Here is a 20,831-nt window from a genome sequence, read left to right as displayed (position 1 = left end):
CCTGAGGCAAGATACACTGCCCTCCATTATTCAGGTTAATTTCTTTAAAGTCTGCCTTTTCCTGATTATTGTTTAGGTGCCACTGCTTGGTCAGTCTTGAAGAATCAAAACGTGTATCTTCCTGCCCCCTTAAGAGAATGTCTTTTTCAGAACTAAAAATACGAATGCGTATCCAGACCTGACCCAACACTGCCATGTTATATAATGCACACACAGCTGTAAAACAAATAAGCCAGATTAGGAGACGATTTGAAAATGAAATGTTTCGATATTCGCAATTAAGGATTCTAGGGCATGATGTACGAAGCAACCCGCATTTGCGATTACCAAATTGCTAATTGGTACAAATTGCAAATAGGTAATCCTCATGTACAAATGAACGCAAACAAGTTAGGGAATATTTGCTTGTTAGGTTCGTTCTGGGGGAAATCATAATTTGCAATTCCTCAAATAGGAAATTAAGTGACAACTAGCGAACAATGCATTTGGCATTGATTGATGACATCAGAACCAGGAAGTAGTGTTGGGTTTAAAACTGGAGTTAATTGCTGCTGGGGACTCAACTCTGTGGGTTGCCATCCACTCGGTTTACACATTCTTGTCGCCATTACATATTGAGCCATCATTGTTGAATCTGAAGATGTATTCTGAGGCTGTTTTTTATAGATTGCACACAGTTACCAGGTACTTTAAGTAGGAGGTAAATTGAATGTGTAAACTGATGTTTTATCGACTATTCACTGTTTACGACTATGTTCAACATACGGATAGTGATTCGAAAATAATGATTCCATATTTGTCAGTCGCTATTTGTTGTCAGAAAATTAATGATTCACTCTTCATTCACATCGCTACTAAAACAGCTGGGAATCGCTTTTGTACATAAGAAAACTCGGTTTTTGCGACCAGTCATCATCTTGCGACTGATTAACAATTCGCTAACGCTTCATATATCTGGCCTTAGGTAACGTGAAATTAAATGCAGAGAACCTCTCCAAGTCATGTTACCTTTCATCACAGCACATGTGTTCGTGGCTCAGTAGTGCTCCAGTAACTAACTGTGTGTTCATCATAATATTCAGATCCAGGCCAAGGCCAGCCTTGCTCACCCTTTAAAGTGTACATGGTGCTTCAGCCCTGCACACAAGTGTTTGAGGCTGCCAAGTTGGCCAAGGGCCAATACATCTACATGAGGCAAAGCCAGGGTTAAACTGCAGGACAAGCTTATCTAATTGTGCCTAATCTATCTGGTGGGGCTGTTCATTTTATGTTGCATTTAGTGTTACATGACCTTGCTGCTAGCATGGACCACTGTTTCAGTCACACTCTCAGTGGCCATTAATCCCCAACACCTGAATAATATATTGCTTTCCAGCAAATTGTATTTCTTCTCACCCCCAGGAAGTGAGGCTGTGTAGCATGCCCCTTCCCTTAATAACACAGATTGGACTTCGATTTTCCGCGAAATATTTCAAATGATTGAGCAGGAAGCACAAGCCAGGCCAGGCAGAGCAACAGCACCATTAGGAGGTGTTTGTCCCTGACATGTTTTTCACATGAGCTTTGAAGCTCTGTAGTTTCAAAGTGGGCTGCACTAGCCAGAATGATCATTCTATCCCTCAGTTCGTGTTGTAATGATGTGTTTTCGACGAATTCTTTTTCTTTATCATTTGAAGGTGAAAAGCGTAGTGTATTTGTAGAAGCTGAGATGTATTTTTGTTCTGTTGGTAGAAACATGTCCGTGAAGTACTTGGGAATTTTTCATTTTTGTTTTTGTTGTGCTTACGTTTGTAGTTTGTTATATTTGTGTTTCTGTGTGAGCACCTACAAGTCCACTTTTTTGTTTTGTCCTCTGGTGTTCTTGCTTGGGTACCTGTACATATTGTGTTCGCTGAAATGTGTGTTACAACAGAGTTGGGTGGGGTGGTTCCAATAGGAGTCATCACTCCCCCACAGAAGGCTCAGAAGGAGATGGGTGTGGCCGGACAAACATCAGGTCGTGGTAGAGTGTGAAACTGTGAGGTTAAGATTATACCAACTGCCTTTCAATTTGAGGGGAAAACATACATAAATGTACATCCAAGCAGCTTGACCTTTATTCGGTGCAAAAGAAAACTATTTCAGATTGCTATGAGCCATTATGTAACAAAGGCATTTTATTCTTGTTTCTGAATTTAAAATGGCTTTAGTACTGTAATTCTGCAATTGAGGGCCCTTTGTCAGCACTAGGCTCCTAGCAGTAATACATGAATGTGAAGCCGTTGGTTTGCAAAAGGCCATTTTGGTTTCACCTCTGTCATTTACTGGGCACATTTGGCATGTTTACGAACACATTTGTTGGATTATGGCATCAGTAATTCATTTCACTATAAGGAGCCTATGAGTTTAGGGAATCTGCAACATCAATATCAAGTGCAATATTATTATTCCAGTGTAAGCCATGTTACAACACCAATTGGACCCTGATTACCTAATGACGTGTCAGGACAGATTGAGTACAACATCTACATTGCATGGTGTGTGGCAGCATGTTATTATTGCAAGCAGTAAATATGTGGCATAGAGGCATTGTACAGAGCGATCCTTCTCTGTCAGGGTAGGTAGGAAAAAGGTTATGTAGATTGTTTTGCCATTCGTCGAGCCATTTCAACCCATCCCTTCATAGAAACGCAAGTGGGACATCAGTCAATCCACCTTGAGAGAGGCCCACTTGAAGGATTTAGGGGCATATTATCAAGGGCCTTATCGACGCTTTAGCGGCACTTTTTCCCGCTAAAGTGGCGATAATTTCATCGCCCTATTAGCAAGCTGTCGCTAACAGCAGTTAGCGACAGTTTGTGGGTGATAGCGAGCGGTTTGGGGCCCGCTTTGCATGTCAGCGATATTTATCGCTAATGACATGCAAAGCGGGCGTACCCAACCTGTTAGCGACTGAAAGCAGTCGCTATCAACGCTATCGCCTATTATCAACGCAGGCACCACGATAAAAAAAATTCACGCTAAGCGCGAATATCGCCAAAAACTAATGCCTGCTCAGACCACTTCTTAACCTGTATATCCAATTGTAGTTGGATATTCAGGTTAACACCCTATTGGCGTTAATGCCTGAATATCGCTGGATTTCCAGCAATATTCACACATTGAGCCGCTATCACTGGATATTTTAGCGCATTTGAGATAAATGTTGCTAATAGCGCGTTATCTCTGTGATAAAATCCAGCGATGCGCGGCGATAAAAAAAATATCGCTAAGCTCATTTAGTGATAAATATCGCTAGTTGTTGATAATATGCTCCTGGGAGCTTCTGAGCTCAACTTTTTGAAGGTGGATGACATCGCCTAGATTTCAACCACCAGCCTTTTGGCATCAGTGACACCCTCTGGCACATACAGTGCCCGTGGCTCTAAATAATCTACTGATTACATCCTATCCATCTGTCGAACGCAGCAACAGTGGGTGCACTAAAGAGAAGTGCTACCTTCCTGTCCCTCCTGGCACTATGCACTAGTCCACCTTTCCCCACACTCGGTGCCTCTCCCACTCGTCTCTCCCTTTCACTCTTTGTACCATCTCTTACCCATCTCTCTCTCACACACACTCTTCTCGCCTATCTAATGTGGTTCATTTCAGGCCTTAGAGCACCGTTTCTTTCCCATGCCTTTTCAAGATTTCCCTCCCTCAAACCCACCCTTGTATATTCTGCTTACACAGGGGCACCCTTTTATGCGTCTGTGGCCTGCTCTCCCTTCTTTCACTCTTTCTCACACACTCTTTCTGCTCCTCTATCTGGAGTTCCTGCACCACTTCATGCCAAAAATTAACTATCCCTCTCTATCTTCCTTTCAAACTATTGTGTGCAGCTCTCACCCCTATCTATTCACCATGCCACATAATTCCACAACACAAACACACTCCACACCACACAATTTCACTGCACACAATTCCACAACTAACTATACCAATCAAACACACATAATTCCACTCTACACCACATACATCCACTACACTCCAGACCAAAACACATGGGTAAAAAACATTGTAAATTATAACGCCAATAGCTGTAACTCTCACAAATGCAAGATCGATTGCATTGCAAATGCTTGTTCTTACTTTCAAGCATCAATGCACGTTTTTTTATTAACTTGTATTGAGTAACATGCCAAAGGCATACAGTTTGAAGGAAAGACTGGCGGCTTCTGCATTTCCAATTAAATTCTTCTTTTATTCTCTTTTGCAAATCCCAGAGACAGTTCTAATTAGGACCCCGCAATGCAGTGCCCTAACCACATTCTGCAAATGTATCTAAGAGACGGAGAAATCATGTATGCTCTGCAGACGTAAAACCTATTTCCTTTTCCTTTTTAATGAGGCTGATAAAACGTTTTTTAATTACTTAACAATTTGCTGATAAAATAGCAATTATGGTTATTTTTACACCGTGTAACAGTGCTCACAAAGTGTAGCTAATCTAATCAAGTGAGACATACCACAATAAGAGATTTCTGCTTTTTTCTGAAATGTATTTGCAGAAGAAGAAAATTGTTAGCACTAAAGTACAGTACAGTAGAAACATTACAATTACATTTATAGAAATGTCCTAATATGCATGTTAATTTCCGTCTGATAGTAAAATAACCATGCTTTGATAATCACATCTTTGTTTTTGTGTCTACATGTTTATGCCTGAGCTGAAATTCAAGAAAAACCTTTGTGGTTTTCTATTTGTGGGTCTTATACATTAATAATCCTTCCAATCATAGTACCTTTCGAATAGTTTAACGAATCCAAGACAGCAGCCACTGATTAAAGTTCAAAAACGCAAAAACAGTAAGGCTTAATTCTTGTCTTCAATATATGCTTACACAAAACCAAACTCAATTCTAGGGGAAAAAACGCATAATATGTCAATGTATGTCATTCAGGTTGGGTCATAGGAAAAACAATGAAAACTTTAGACACCCTAACTTTAATTTTTTATTTTTTTTTTATTTAAAATGGCATTACAATATTAAAAACAGAATGTATAGTACCTTTCATGTCGCAGGTGAAATTCTGAAAGGAAGTGTACTGCAGTTTTGTTAAAATCTCGTTGACTGTTTATATCAACCCATGTCTAAGCATTTTGGGGCAGATTTACAATAACTGGCGCATCCCTGGATATCAGCAGGGATGCGCCAGTTATTGTGCGCCATGCCTTCGCCACCATAGATGTGCCGCATTTACAATGCGGCGCACCATGGGGCAAAAACAGCACAGATGCGTGGCGCATCTGTGCCGTAAAGTCGACGCATTGCTGGAGTTGCGTCGCAAGAGCGACGCAACTCCAGCAATGCTCTGGGTGGGCCCTATTCTCATAATGCTGCGTCAATCCTTACACCTGCTTCAAGCATGCGCGGGGTTTTGACGCAGCATGGGCCCAAAAGTGACTGAGTGAAATCTTGTAGATTTCACTCAGCCACTTTTAGGAGGCGTTCCTGCTTAACACCAAGAGGCGGGGCAACTTCACATGTGTTTAATTAGTGGGGAGAGGATGGTGTGTCGTTTAACGCCGCCACAGAGAGGGAATCGTGGTTGAAAGGAAGTACACGGAATGAAGTTGGGAAGGTATGAGATCGAGTGAATACATACTGGGGAGTGATTACTAGGGAGAGGGAAGGATGAGTAATGCACTAAATAAGAGCGAAGATAAGAGTGGTTTTGTAAAGACAAGGAAGGTTAACATCACGGGGTAAAGAGGCTGGGCAGATGATTTTTCAGGCTGAATTACGAGAGCACTGGGCTCCTGGTTTAGAGGGAAAGCGTTGTATATTGGTCATTTTAAAACATAGTACGGATATGTATAGTGTCAAGTATAGTAAATTGAAGTCAGAGTTTAATAGTAGTGTTCTTTTATTTTGTAGTGAACCCCTGAGGAAGGGCCCATAAGAGCCCGAAATGCATTGGGTAACATAAAGACTTGCAACTTGGATGTTTATGTTTTGGGCGTGCGCGGAAAAAGGCTTGGATAGGCATATCCGTGGCATGAGAAGCTGTGAAAATATAAAGCAAACCACGTGTGAAAAGACCAAAGAAAATAAAATGGAATCATGTTAAAGTCTTGGAGTACATGGATTAATTATGGTTGAAATTGAAGGTGAAATGAAGTTATTTGAGAAGAATGTGTAATATTCACTATAATAGCAGTGCGTCTGGATTTGGAGTGTAGTTCCGTTCCATTTCTGATGTTGCAAATTACAACGTGAAAAAGGGCAGATCACGTAATCCAGGGAGCACGCATGGAGCTTTAAAATTGGAAAATGATGAAAAAAACGATGTAAAAAGGACTTTAATGCTAAAAGTAGGTGTGCACGGCAACTTCTGACAGTGTAATTATTTGTAACCAGGTTCCTAGAAATACAGGTGTGCCCTTGTTTCTTCCGAGGCCTATGTATAAAAGCCCAGTATGTGTTAAAACAGGATGCACTAATTGGCACAAGCTAAAGATTCTCTTAAGTTTATCAGTTTAATTGCTCTAAGTAATGCCAATCGCCACCTCTCTAGAATCCATCTAGGTACAGGACAAAACATGGGAAATGCCTTATAATTTCTTGTCAGAGTCCATCACAGACAAAGAGGACTTCCCTGTTTGTTAACCCCTATCGGTCAGTCTAATTACACACACAGTTCCAATTGCAAGTTGGTAGGATGGTCGATGGGCCATTTACTATAACCAAAAAACGTATTACCCTGGAATCAGGAATTTGCAGGGGAGCAGTAAATAGCTCATATTCTAGTTTTCCATCCAGAAATGAGGCATTACATGCAGAACCAGTATGTAAAGGACTGAATCCTGCATCTATTGTTTTTTTACCAGGCTTTTTGTCTTGATAATTTTAGACAGGTTAGGCTAGCTGAAATCTTAATGAGGAAAACAACAGAAAGTGGTATATTTTGCACCGCTTTAAACTCCTATCCCTGTCCAAACTGATTTTACAGTGATCTGAATTTAGCCCTGTAATCAGGCCTACATTGTACATAATATCAAGGGTGTAGCTACATAAATATAATTCAGAATGCCTTTGGATTCACTGTGCTGAAGATGATTGACTCTGTTGTTAGCTATACCATTTTGCATCTTAAATCATACTATTTATAGCCAAGCTAATATTTCTACTTAATAAAGTTTTGGTTTGTAGAATATTCTATGACTTGTGCTGTATCTTCTCACATTTCTGTACCCTATAGATTGTAAGATAGCAAATACACATTAAAACCCATGTTATACTATAAATGTGTACATTCTCAAGCTTATAATAATGTAGGCGAGAAGGGAGTCTCAATCGAGACAATGTCCTCTTGTAGTGACTTCCCCTCTGTGCCCACTTTGGTCAAACATACGTTTAGCATTTTCTGCCTCTGCTCTGCATAGTCACATTTAATAAATTTGTATTAGTTTCATTTCTCCAGGAATATGCAGTGGATTTTGCTTGCTATTCTGGAACTATTCCTGGGATTTAGTATGCACATATTCTACAAGGTAGCTCCGAATGCTTAAAAACATAGGGGCATATTCTCAAGAAGCTATTGCCGAGTTAACAGCACTTTATCACAGCCAAATTCGCAATAAATGTATCGCCCCATTCACAAGCTGGTGCTAACAGCCCAGAGCACCATTTTACCTGCGATAGCAGCCGCAAAAAACATTGCTACAGATGAGCCCCACAACTATCACTAACGAGATGCAGAGTGGGCGTTCCCGAGCAAAAAGCTGCGACAACACCACTCCACAACATTCTCAACTACCTGCCAGATCGGCGATAAGATCACAAAACACGCAATAAGGCTGCGGTGTAGTTCCTATATTCCCAATAGGCTCTGCACATTGGAATAATATATCCTATAGATTTGACGTAGGACTGAGGTCAACTAGGTCTCTATCGAATATACTAAACTTAATTGTGTGTGTGCCAGCTAACTCAGAGGTCACTAGAAACGTTCTCGAATACACAAGAAGGGATTAGTTTCTGAGAACCGCATAAACATGACAACTTTGTTTTCCCAAGAACAAGAATATATCTCTCAGAGTCGTGGAAACAATAGGTAAGTATTTCACTCAGTAATCGTGCATGCTTTGTTTCAACAGAGTTGCAGAGAAATAGAGAGACGGGCGTTTTCAATAAAAAGGGTTTATTGAACAGCCTTTTTTCTCATGCAATAGAGGTGAACTGCTACAATCGTTATGCAGAATGCAAAGTATAATGCGTACAGCGTAAACAGTCATATGAAATAATACTGTAAGAGCATTGTATGGTTTCTAAGCCATATAAAAATAGATACATAAATAACATAGAATAAAATACTCAACTGGTGATTCTAAAATACGCCTACCCCAGTGTACCTAACCTAAGTCTAGTACGAGGGAAGAAGTAAGTGTTGTTTAGCAGAGGTTTAGTTTTTGCCAAGAATCTACCAAAGGTTTCTCTAGTTTCTAATCAGCTCCATACCTGTTAGAATGAAGGAGGTCTGGTATCTCTGTCTTGGGACTCGATTTCCCCCCAACCCGCAAGGGGAGACTGAAACACTGGAGCTGGATTCTTGGCAGGAGAAAGGCAGCTTCCTGATCAGTGCGTCAACTAGAGAGCCGGCTTCCTTCGGCACTTGCTGTAGCGAGCTGCGTTGGGCAAGTAGGTCTTTGAACTGCTCCGAACCACCGTATCTTGCTAGAGCAAGTGAAGGTATATTTATACCTCGAAGGTGTTTAGGAATGCCATAGTTTGACGTAAAGTCGGGCATATGAACATCATAATGAACCCCTGGTGAATAGTTGTTCATTGTAAAGTAACTGAGTTCCTGGAGAAATCAATATTCAAGCAAGGAGAAGTCCCCTAACTGCTTAAGCCGGTTTTCCAAGAAATCGTTGTGATGTTTGGTGAACGGTTGGAAGTAGCCATGCCTGTATTTGGGTAGCATGGGCTATGCCTAAATAAGGGCTCGATTTATATGCCTATATAAGGGCATGACTCTGGAAAATTCAATCGGAGCCTAAAACACCACACAAAAAGCCACGTTAGCATCAGGAAACTAACACCTGCTCTGACCTGGTGTAAAGTCAGACCACAGGCGGCACCAGAAAAGGGAGCCAAGCCCAGAGCCACACCTGAAGATCAAAAGATGCCAGGGAGCCACTGAACGTGCAGCTCATAGCCCCAAGAGGGCTACAGCACCCACTGCCACCACCCCCAAGACCACCCCCACCCCCGGACCCCCCCGACCAACACCAAGGCAGCGCAGACAAAGTCAGTGATCCTCCCAAAATGCAGCAGCTCACAGACCCAGCACCAGAGAATGTCATAGCCCACCACAGGCACAGAATATCAGCCTACCTCCTCATCCTGACCAAACATTGCACACAGGTTGATGGTACCAACACAGCGGACAACCAACATCTCACAACAGACCAAGCTGCTGGCCCTGATGCACCTATTGGCCACTGGTACCTCCAACCAACATCCCCACGAGTCAGAGGAGTCACACTGCCAGGCCAATCAAAGTCCCTCACAACAGTCATGGCAGCTTGGTACCCCACCATCTAAACCTCCCCCACACTGCGCAGGGACAGCTGGAGACCAAGCAACGCCACAGCTGTCTTCCCGCACTTGTCAGGGGGCAATTGACTGCACACATGTCCTACTTGTGCCCCCTGGCAACACTGTACACAATAAGCGCAACAGAAAGCGCACGTATCCCACCATTGTCCAGGCTATATTGTACCACAGGGAATCCCCGCCGTCGCCGCCAACCCGCCAGGCAGTGTGGATGAGCCCTACACCTGACAGTCCATAATCAACCAACGCTAAAAGGATGGCACCCACGGAAATGCACAGCTCATTGGCCATTACCTAATGAGTACACCACACACCTCAACTCCACAATCATGCAACTCACAACACATGAAATGCACGCATCACAAGCAAACATACAACATGCACACCCACCAGACACGACAGAACAACTTAATGTGGGAACCTGGGCCAGCCATGTACATTAGCTGCCAACGGCATGGCACCTAAGCCACACAATAGCAGGATGTGGGAAGAGGTGGGGACCAGGCATGTGCGAAGATGGCAAGTGACCCAGGAATGAGAATGTACACATTGCCAAGTGTGGCATGGATGTGATGGTTACACTGCAGTATGGAGCCGACACACATATCCATGTCGACACACACCTTTGGTGTATGAAGTGTAGTGGACAGTGGACTTAACCATGTCACCCCAGTCAGTGGGGAGGAACTAAGAAATGTAGCTTGTTACTGCCCCCCATAAGTGTGAGCAGAGTGGGCTGGCCAGGCGTAAGCCAGGCTGTGGTGTTGGGTTCAAATCAGGCCTACATACTCTGCTAAACTCTCGAACACCTTAGTATAGAAGTTGGCACGGACACTGGAAAATGCAAAAGACGAGTTTATTAGGACCCCATGGGGTGGTGGTACATTCCTACAGCACCCTTCGGTAATGTAAGAAGTAGCACACCGAACATCGGTGTGCGACCTCTTTTATACAGTTTAATGGCAATAAAAAGGTAGGCGTTTACAAGTGATACATTTCAGGTACATATAAGGTCATTTTTGGAACACAGCCAGTATGTGGGAGGAGTTCAATAGTACTGGTCAGTTTGTGCTAACATTCCTAAAGAATGACCAGTTGATGTATAGTGCGCATGTGCGCTTGACCAGTACTAAAAATAGCCTGTTGCCAAGCAGAATAGATGACCATGGGTATCGAGAAAGGACAAAAGGGCACGCTGACCACGAGGCAGCGTGTTCATACAAAATGGAGGTCGGAGGGATCCAAGATGGCCCCCGTACATTTTGGTCAAGTTAACGAAAAAGATCGTGTAGCTGAGCTAAACGCTAACTCAGGAGCTGCCAAAACACGACAAGGCCAGCATAGGGGTGTAAATAAAAGGCAGATAGCTCTGGGCGTGGTTCTCTTCCAAAATGCACGGCGTCTCTGCCAAGGCGGCACCTCTCACCCCCACATGAGGCTGATGCCGTCACCATGAACGGAGTTCCCTGCGATCTTGTGCGCCTGCTGCACCCCGGGACTCTGGTCCCCGAACCAGGCCTTCCCGCGCCTGTGCACCCAGGCCTCAATGCCCACCTGCCGACACCGGTGTGTGTCGAAAAGGGTCTACCACGTGCTGGTGCAATCTCCAAACCTGATGGCCCGGACCCTGACACCCTGCTATGACCATCACGTCCCTCATGAGCAAGGACCACAGTACTCCTTTCTCGTTGACGTACTCTACCGGCATACACAGCATACTAGTAGGTCACACATTTGGAACTGAGTCTTAATTACACTGTGGTTGAGGACAAGTGTATGGCTGAGCTGAAGTCACTATACTTCCTTCGATGTTGTGCCCCCAAGTCTGTGCATAGCAGTACAACCACACATGTCTGTGGGCCAACGCTGACTACTGCTCCAGGGCCACACTAAGCTCGAGTAGGTCACACAATTGGAACTGAGTCTTTCTCATGCAATGGCCGGGTTCACATGGCAATGCAGACTTTACATCACTATACTCCCTTCCTGTGGCCCCTTGCTGGAAATGCCTATCGCCTACACTGCGTTCAAGTTGGTCACACAATTGGAACTGAACATCGATTTTTCAATGGCAGAGTACATATTTCACGCAAGGAAAGGTGTAAGAGGATGACGCTTTGCAGTCCGGAGCACAAAAGGATCATTGTTATGGAGGTGATCGAACACTACTGACAACTGCCACTGCTGACCGCTGCCTCCGGCCTACACTGGGGTCCAGTAGGTCACAGAGTCTTGCTTTAGCAATGGCAGAGTTCATATCAGTGTACCGGCATCATAGCAGACTGCATCCCCTCTCAGCCCCAGTGCCACCAAGTCTGTTCCCCGACATTCATGGACACTCACTGGTCGTACATTGGTGGCGTCTGAGTCTATTAACTGGGGGTAGTTTCATCCTCATGTAGCTTGTACCGATTGGTCCTGGCAATGAGGCTGTTGCCTTCCACTCCACCATTTACTGCTTCCGGATAAGATCAAACCTTCCACATCATGCCCTGGAGGACACCTTCCACTGTCCCCCGCAACCCTGCGCCACATTAACCTTTGACATAGATGAGGAGTCGCCCAGTCAGCGTGGCCTTACCTCAGTGCACCGCAAGACACGGTCCCATGGCAGGGTGCCTGTGCTGGCCACTATGCATCCGGGGCCTCTAACTCTGTGCTGGTCAGGTTCAGGACCCCTTCTTCTGAGATATTGGATGGCCTCTGAGGGGATGGCCTTGGGGTCATCTACGCCATGTGTATGTGACCCTGCACTGTCCACTGCCTCCAGCCTCAACTGCGGACCACCAGGGTTCACACATCAAATCGAGTCCTGAACAGCCCAGACGTCGCATTGCCTCAAGAGGCACACACCACCATTGCCAGGACCACCTCCAACCTTCCTTCATTAATTCCTTCGCTGCTAGGCTTACCCCCACCCCTGTGCTAAGCCTTTTTTTGGGGTAGTTTGCACTAATCACACAATATACACTGTGCCAACTGGCACTAGGCAATATACACGTGACATGGGCAATTGGGCCACTCTCAGAACCATCACAAAGCACAAATAGTAAATGTAGAACACAACCAGTAACTACTGGCAAAATACTGTACTCAGCAGTATATCCTGCAACCTAAATCATATTATGCAATCAGCATCACATTATGCGCCAACCTCATAAGCAAAAACACATTATGCAATAACCTCATGAAGAGAAATCACAGTAGAGGCATATATCAGGGTGCATAAGTCACATTTATCATTGGCACCACATAAATCACATTAGGGCCTGGCGCCCTACCAACCTAACAGTAACCCCCTGGCCAACTGGCCTTCTCTCTGGGGCCCAAATGCCCTTTGTCCAAAATGTCAGGGCTGGGCTGCCAATGCAGCAGAATCAAAGTGCGCAATTGTGCTGGCACCACAGTGCCTCCTGAGTCCCTACTGGGACTCTTCACAAATGATCTGGCCTAAACTTTGCGGCTGCTGCTAATTGCGGTGCAGCTGTGAAAGTAACTGTCACACAACTAATATGCCCACCATTGCAGCTGCAACAAAAAGTGCCCCTTTAGTGCAGCTGCCCACTACAGCAGTGCAGCTGTGCAAAAAATGGGCAGCTGCACTCTGGGACCCCACTCTGGATCTCGCTTAACAAAATTGCCCCCAACGTTGGAGCGGGCTGCTTCGCTCAGAACATGCAAGCATTGGCAATAAGCCTCGATCAGCACCAACGATGCTCGCTGGGAGCCCCACTCACCGGGTCTGCTGGGGGACTCTGCTCCTCTCAGCGCCGTGGTGGCAGCCTGAGGAGTCCACGAAGCTCCCCCTTCACTGGCCTTCACCCGGTCCCTCTCATGGGACACGGGGCTTCGGAGGGGAGACCGCAAGGCTCTGAACGGCTCCTGCGGCGGGCGGGACTTCCTCTCCCTGCTCTGCTGGACGGCTCCTAAGCCCCGCCCACAGTCAGGTGGACTCTGCCTGGTTTCCGGGTAGGGCTTTTCTTTATCTGTTGCAATGCGGGGTGGGCACCCACCTTAAAAATTAATGCATAAAGCGGGGGAGGCACCTGCTCTAAAGGCACTAAAATGCAGAGTGGGAACCTGCCTTTAAAATATTCATAAAGCGGGGTAGGCTACTGCTCACCTTGGCAAAGTGTGAGGTTGGCTCCAGCTGAAGAAAACATTGATGGGGGAATCCTATACGCTGGGATTCCCTCACAGCCCCGTACTGCCAGGCCACAGGCTCTCCTAGAACAAAAAGCAAATCGCTCACAAGGAGCTTGAATCCAAAGTCCTTAGAGTTTAAGGGGCAAACCTGGGCCCAGGCAGCCCAGCACACAGGGCCCTCCCACAGGGAGGCAGTTTCTTTTGGTAGTTCCTCCTGAGGCCCAGCAGCAGCAAGCCCTTCAAGCACATGAACAACACCCTACACATGGGGTCACAGCCCCTACATTTATATCCACATTTCCTTTGTTCTGCCCTGGCACGGGGCTGGGGAAACCAGTTGCAACTGGTTCTGGGGGGTTTGGAGCACTTTGCTTACAGGACTCCCACCCTCCTTTGTCAGGTTGGGGCTCTGTCATCAGACACACCACAGGGGGACAGAGCCAGCATTCACCCAGGCAGGCACCATCCCATTCAGGGTCAGGGGACTACTCCTCCCACTACTGCAAATGCAGATGCCCTATTCAGCCTAGTGCTGACTCACCCTGCCCCTCCTGGAGCCACACATACCTCAAAAACCCCTGTCACTCAAAAGCCAGACATGCAATTCACATCAGGCAGGCAGACACATAGCACACAGAAATTCCAACTTCTAAAAGTGGCATTTCTAAAATAGTTATAATAAATCTGCGCACACCATTGCGTAGCATTTATTATTAATATTCCAAACATACCACACTTGAACACGCTGCTCTCATATCAGGAATTACCACTGAAACACTTATCAGGGAATCACCAATGCATTCCTATGGGAGGGCAGCCTCACAGTAGTGAGAAACCAAAATGGCTGTTTGTCACTACCAGGAAATGTCACATTCTTACGGTACATGTCCTACCTTTTACCTACAATGCACCATGCCTATTGGGCTAGCTAGGGCCAACCTTAGGGGTGACTGACGTGCAGTAAAAGGGGAGGGGTCATAGACATGGCACACACTTTAGGCGCCACGTCACAGCGGGAGTAACACTGCGCGCACAGGCCCTGCAATGGCAGAGGCCTAGGATAGGTTTGAAAGGCTACTTTGGTGGGTGACGCAATCAGCGCTGCAAGCCCACCAGTAGCATTTAATTTACCAGCCTTGGGCATATGAGATACCACTTTACAAGGGACTAACAGGTAAATTAAATAGGCCAAACAGGTGTAGACCAATCTTACCATATTTAACAGAGAGTGCACGCACTTTACACTGGACAGCAATGCTAAAGTGCCTAGAGTCCTAAAACCACCAACACCATGTCAGAGAAAAGGCTAGGAGAAAGTCAAAAATTTTAGGGATGACCCTGCCAAAAAGGGCAAAGTCCAACATAAACCTAAGCTCATTCCGTGGTAGCTATGGCACAGAGCAGACTGGTATAACTTAGAGAAAGTTTGGAATGTATTAAGAAGTACCAAACCAGTTAAAAATTGGAAAACACAACATAATAAAACTTCTATAATTTAGAAAAATTGAGAATTTAATTAACAAAGTATGAGGTGCAAATGATAGTCAATGGTCATTGTAAACTGGGTCCATGTTACAATTTCAGGCCAACCACAATGGAGCTCGGTCATAGTCAAAAAGTTTGATAATGTTTGTGAAGTCCCATTGGTCTGGAGCAATAATTTGCAGAACTTGCCAAACTTTCTTCTGGTGCCCAAACAAACAAAGGAGTTTACTTCCAAGACCCCTTGGATCACACGGTAGGCAATGACAGACTCTCAGGGTATCAGGCAGAGGCCAACAGCAAATTTCAGCTGGGCACTTTACGAAAATGGCCATATGAAGCTTGTTGTGTCCTTGGATCCACTCAGTAGATCAGCCAACTGTCCCTTGGAGTCCACGTCTCTGCTATGGGTACTTGTAGAAGCAGGACCAGACCGTAGGGGCTCCTCTGAGGTCACAGACAGCATGGCCTGTCCACTTCAATTCTTCCGCAGGCCTTGAAAGTGGCCTCATAAAGTACCTTGGGGTGCCACGTTTATGCCTGGCACTAGGTAGAGGGTGGAGATGACTCCTGTGTACTCCTTAACCAATGGGGAAAGTTCCAGTAGACAACTTCACCCAGTTTCAGTAGCCTTATAACAAACTTGATCAAGAGGCCATGTATCGGGGCATTTTCAAAATAGTGACACTTTTTGGCCTCACTAAACTTGGTCCATGAGAGTTGCGGATGTGTGGTCAAGTACACTATAGTAATCACTAGGAGACAGAAGTTTGGTAGGACAAAGGCAGGGTCCTACCGCACCCAGATATAAAGTACTCAAGAATTGTCTTAGCATCCCCTTTCCTTCCTTTCAAGTGAAATAAACTGCTACAAGTGGCTTGAATAGACCTTTCATGGATAATTTATCAAGGTGGTTTTAAGAGGATGCCCATGCTACCACCTTGATGATTCTGCAGAGCTCAGAGGGGTCATCACTGTCCATTCTTGTAAAGATATTGTGTAGCTCTGGGGAAGAATTTCACATGTTATTGACACTGGGGTTGGACAGAACTCGTATCATTCCACGAAACTCCACAGAGGTACCGAAAAACTTTGCGAGATTACACAGAATTCCACTAATAGGTGGAAAATATGCACCTTGTGCTGCAATTTAGCACCGCTGCATGAGCTGTTCTGAAGTTCTGCATGGATGCCACCATGTGCTTCACAAAAAGGGTGTGGCCATTCAAACTGATTTCGCTGCAGCTCGAGTAGAAAATCTACTTGAGCGGCAACAAATCTACTTGAATGGCAGCCCTCTGACTGCGAATGCTCGCAAATGCTAATAACTATCCATCTTAGGAAATGACTGTAGGGGACACCAATTCTCGCTTGTGCATGCCTGATCACATATTGTGGAACCTTGCAGGGATTTGATGAATTTAGCCACAAGTGGCCAAAATTCTGCAGGTGTAATGGAGTATTTCGCTCACCCCTAATTCGCACCTTAATCAAGACTGAAGACAATCTCAGCGTTGGCGTAGACTACTACTAAATAGTCTTCTGAAAGCTTAAGCAGGTGAAGGGTGATTTTCTAAAAGTTACTTTGCTTTAACATTTATTTGAAATCTAACTTCACCAATTAATTGACTTTTAAAACCAACTATAAATAGTGGTTTTATTATTATTCTAGCTAGCCCCATTACCGATTAGCAGCATTACTATTTTCATCTGTACTCTGATTTTCTACACAGGAATGTGGCCTGCTTCAGTGAAAACAGCTTTGAGGGTCTTGTCACTTTCGGGACATGTCAACATTAATTTTCAAAAAGTCTCACTTTTAAATATCATGCAATCTATCTTGTGGGCTACAATGCCAACATAGGGGTGACTTCATAGTGTGTAGAGTGGAGGTTTTAACCTGTTTAAAAGGGTTAATTTAACAGGTTACACCGCAGTTTCAAGCTTAGCAGGCAGTCCAGGCTACAATGGCAGTCCTGAAATAATTTGCTCCTTTGCCACACCAGTGGATTGCTCCATAAGTGCTGATGTTTACAGGTGAAATTTAGCTCTTCATGCCATGGGTGTATTTCTACACCATGTACTATGACCTTAAAGATACATTAAGTATGCAAATCAGGGATCAGTACATTTGTTCCTGTTTTAGGTGTCAGGACTCAAATACTGGGTACTAGATGGCAATGCTCTAGAGTCTAAAAGCTGGCAATAAAGTTCAGCAATAAATGGGCTCGCATATAGTCAACAAATGATTAAATAGGTAGCTGGGTGCCGCCTGTTGCAGTTTTTTTTAAAGAGGTGCTTCATTATCTCTTTCCTAAAATTGAGCAGAGTTGCGGCGCTCTTGATGGATACAGGGATGATGTTCTAAATCCTACATCTATTTTCTTTTTTACACTTTTTTGCCTAACATCTTATATCGTCCTAATTGTGATTACACTGAAAGAAATCAGAGAAGGTGAGCTTGTCAGCCAGATGGGTGGGGGTACTGGCTGTGAAGTCTTTGTCAACTATGTAGCTTGCTTTGAAAATAGGATGAGCTGGCAAAGTAGGTGAGTGGAGTGCCATCCTGTTGGCTATGACACCTATTTCAACAAATGAATGATGAGGTTACTGGCATCTTCTTCCCGAAACATTAGGGGCCTTCTTTCTACACCCCCGAATAGAGAGAGTCACCAGGAGTTTGTCATGAGGTTGGTTGCAGGCAAATTCTCTGAATGAAGATTGCTTTTAGGTACAGAAGTGAATGAGAATATTGTATTTGCCTTGCAATACATGACTGACTGACTGACTACACATTTGTATAGCGCATGGTTACCCGGAGGCATCCCAGCGCTTCAATGGTCCATTCATCCCCGATGATTTAGGGGAATAGGAGAGTTTTCAGCATATTCCTAAACCTAAGATGGTTCTCCTCCAGCCGAATAGAATCGGGCAGGCTGTTCCAAAGTTTTGCCGACTGTACAGCAAAACGCCTGCCACCCATACGGCTTCTCCTTATCGTGGGAACTGCCAGTAAGTTCTTGTTACTGGATCTAAGGGTCCTATTGGTTTGATAGGGGCGGAACAAAGGTTGAATGAGATCAGGTCCTGTCTTAGTTAGGGCTTTGTGGACGATGGTCATAGCCTTAAATTCAATCCTTTGTTGTACCGGCAGGCAGTGTAAATGCCGGAGCGCTGGTTTGGCTGAGGTTCTTCGTGTGAGCTGTAAAAGCATCCGGGCTGCACAGTTCTGTACAGTCTGTAGGATCCTAAGTGTCCTCTGTGGGGCCCCTAGGTAGACTGCGTTGGAGTAGTCAAGGTGAGTTAAAATCAGGGCCTGTACTAATATCCGCCTCGCTTCAAACGGAAGCAGCCCAATGATTTTCCTGAGTGATCTCATCAGGGCGTAGCAAGTAGCTGCTACCGTCCGAGCTTGCACCAAAAAATTAAGCGCTGGGTCCAGCCATACTCCCAGACTCTTAATTCTCTCCTTTGGGGAGGGGGGCTGGCCCAAAGTATTCGGCCACCATCCGTCCACCGAGGAGGGTGCATTATGTCCTAGCATCATGACTTCCGTCTTTGCTCCGTTGAGTTTCAGGAAAGAATCATCCATCCACTCGCGGACTCTGCTGAGGCAGGAGGAAAGCTTGTCATAGGTCGACGTCTGCCCAGAAAGAGTGATGATAAGCTGAGTATCATCAGCATAGGTCACTAATTGCACCCCCCAAGGTAACACCACCTCAGACAATGGTCTCATGTATATATTAAATAAGGTTGGGCTGAGGGATGAACCCTGGGGAACGCCACAGTGTAGATGCATAGGAGGGGAAGAGATATCATCCTCAAATACCGAAAAAGTCCGCTCGGAGAGGAAGGATTGTAGCCACCTCAGTGCGGTCCCAGTGATACCTATATTACTCATCCTTTGGATCAAAATAGAATGGTTAACAGTATCAAAGGCCGCACTGAGGTCTAATAACAGTATGGCCGCGCAACTGCCTCCATCAACAATCTTCCTTGCTTCCTCAACTACTGCAATAAGAGCAGTTTCAGTGCCCTGTTTGCACCTAAACCCGGTCTGGGTTGGATGTAGTAAGTTGTTATTTTCTATAAAGCTGGATATCAGGGAATTTACATATTTTTCAGTAAGCTTACTGATCGTAGGCAGCAAAGAGATAGGGCGATAGTTGGCCCATTCATCAGGATTGAGATTGGGTTTCTTCAGTAACGCCTTTACTCTTGCCTGTTTCCAGGAGAGAGGGACTACCCAAGCTGCCAGGGAGGTATTAATCAGCTCCTGAATCACCGGGGCCACAGTATCTGAGACCAAATTAGGAACAGTTGGTGGTGCTACATCAACCGTTGAGCCTGATTTCAAGTTGTCCAAAAGCGACTGAACCTTCAGACAGTCGAGAGGGGAGAATATCTCAAGGAGGGTCAAATCTGGGCCCGGGGAAAGAAGTGGTGCCACAGGGGACCCCAGGAATGTTGAATAGATATCTTCTATCTTCGAAGAAAAGAAGTTTGCTAACTCCCTGCAGCGTGTGTGGGCAAGAAGAGGGTCAATAGTGGTGGTCGGAGGGGTAACAAAGGACTTAAATATTTTGAAGAATTCCCTGGAAGAGCTAGAGGCAGAAGTAATTTTTTCTTGATAGTAGTTGGACTGGGTAGCTTTAATAGCCCGTTTATAATTATGTAGCGCAATCCTATAGCTATTTTTACTGGCTTCAAGGTAATCTTTCCTCCACGTCCTCTCTTTCTGCTTGCAAAGCTGTTTAAGGGTTCTGAGCTCTGGAGTATACCAGGCTTTTTTGTTCGCCCCACTACGATGAGAGAGTTCAGCCTTTGGTAGGGCCAAGTCCAATGATACCTCCAGCCAATGATTATAGCGATCATTTGCTTCTGAGGGATCATTACTAAGTTCAGGTAGAGTTTCTATAAGGTTGATAATCCATTTATCCATTGATAGTTTGGACCACGCTCGACATAGTTTTTTTTTTAAAGTTAGCCTGGCCTGGCTGTTCCTGGCGAGTAAGGGAAAAGGACAGGAGGATATGGTCAGACCAAGGAATTATGGTGGATTTTTTTAACTCAAGCGTGCTTAAGTTAGTGTAACAATGATCAAGCGTATGTCCTGCTTTGTGAGTAGGGCCTGTGATAATTTGTTTAAATTGGACCGTGTCCAACGCTGTCATCAGACTCTGACATGCCGGAGTGTCAGATTTATCTAACTGGATGTTAAAATCTCCTAATACAGTAAAATTGGGAACATTACAGGACAAATTGATAATAGAGCTTAAACGTTCTTCACAAAATTGTCCGATCGCCCCCGGAGGCCTGTAAACCAAAAGCCCCGAAAGCATGCATATTGGAGATAGAGTAACTGAGAACATCATACACTCCGCCCCGGCGATGATGACCCTCTCCACTCTACAGCCTACAGATGTTTTATGCACGATGGCGATCCCTCCTCCTCGTCCGTCCGTCCGATCTTGCCTCGAGATTGCATAGTTCGAGGGCAGGGCATGGACAATATCGGGGTCAGAGCTTTCGTTAGTCCATGTTTCTGTAAGGAAGAGTGCCTCCATGTCCAGTTCCTCCAGAAGCAGGGAGATCTCAAGCGCATGCTTATGTAAGGAA

This window comes from Lissotriton helveticus, chromosome 9 (assembly GCF_964261635.1).
Source record: "Lissotriton helveticus chromosome 9, aLisHel1.1, whole genome shotgun sequence".
Taxonomy (NCBI): Eukaryota; Metazoa; Chordata; class Amphibia; order Caudata; family Salamandridae; genus Lissotriton; species Lissotriton helveticus.
The sequence above is the reverse complement of the archived record's forward strand: the minus strand, read 5'-3'. Positions refer to the sequence as shown.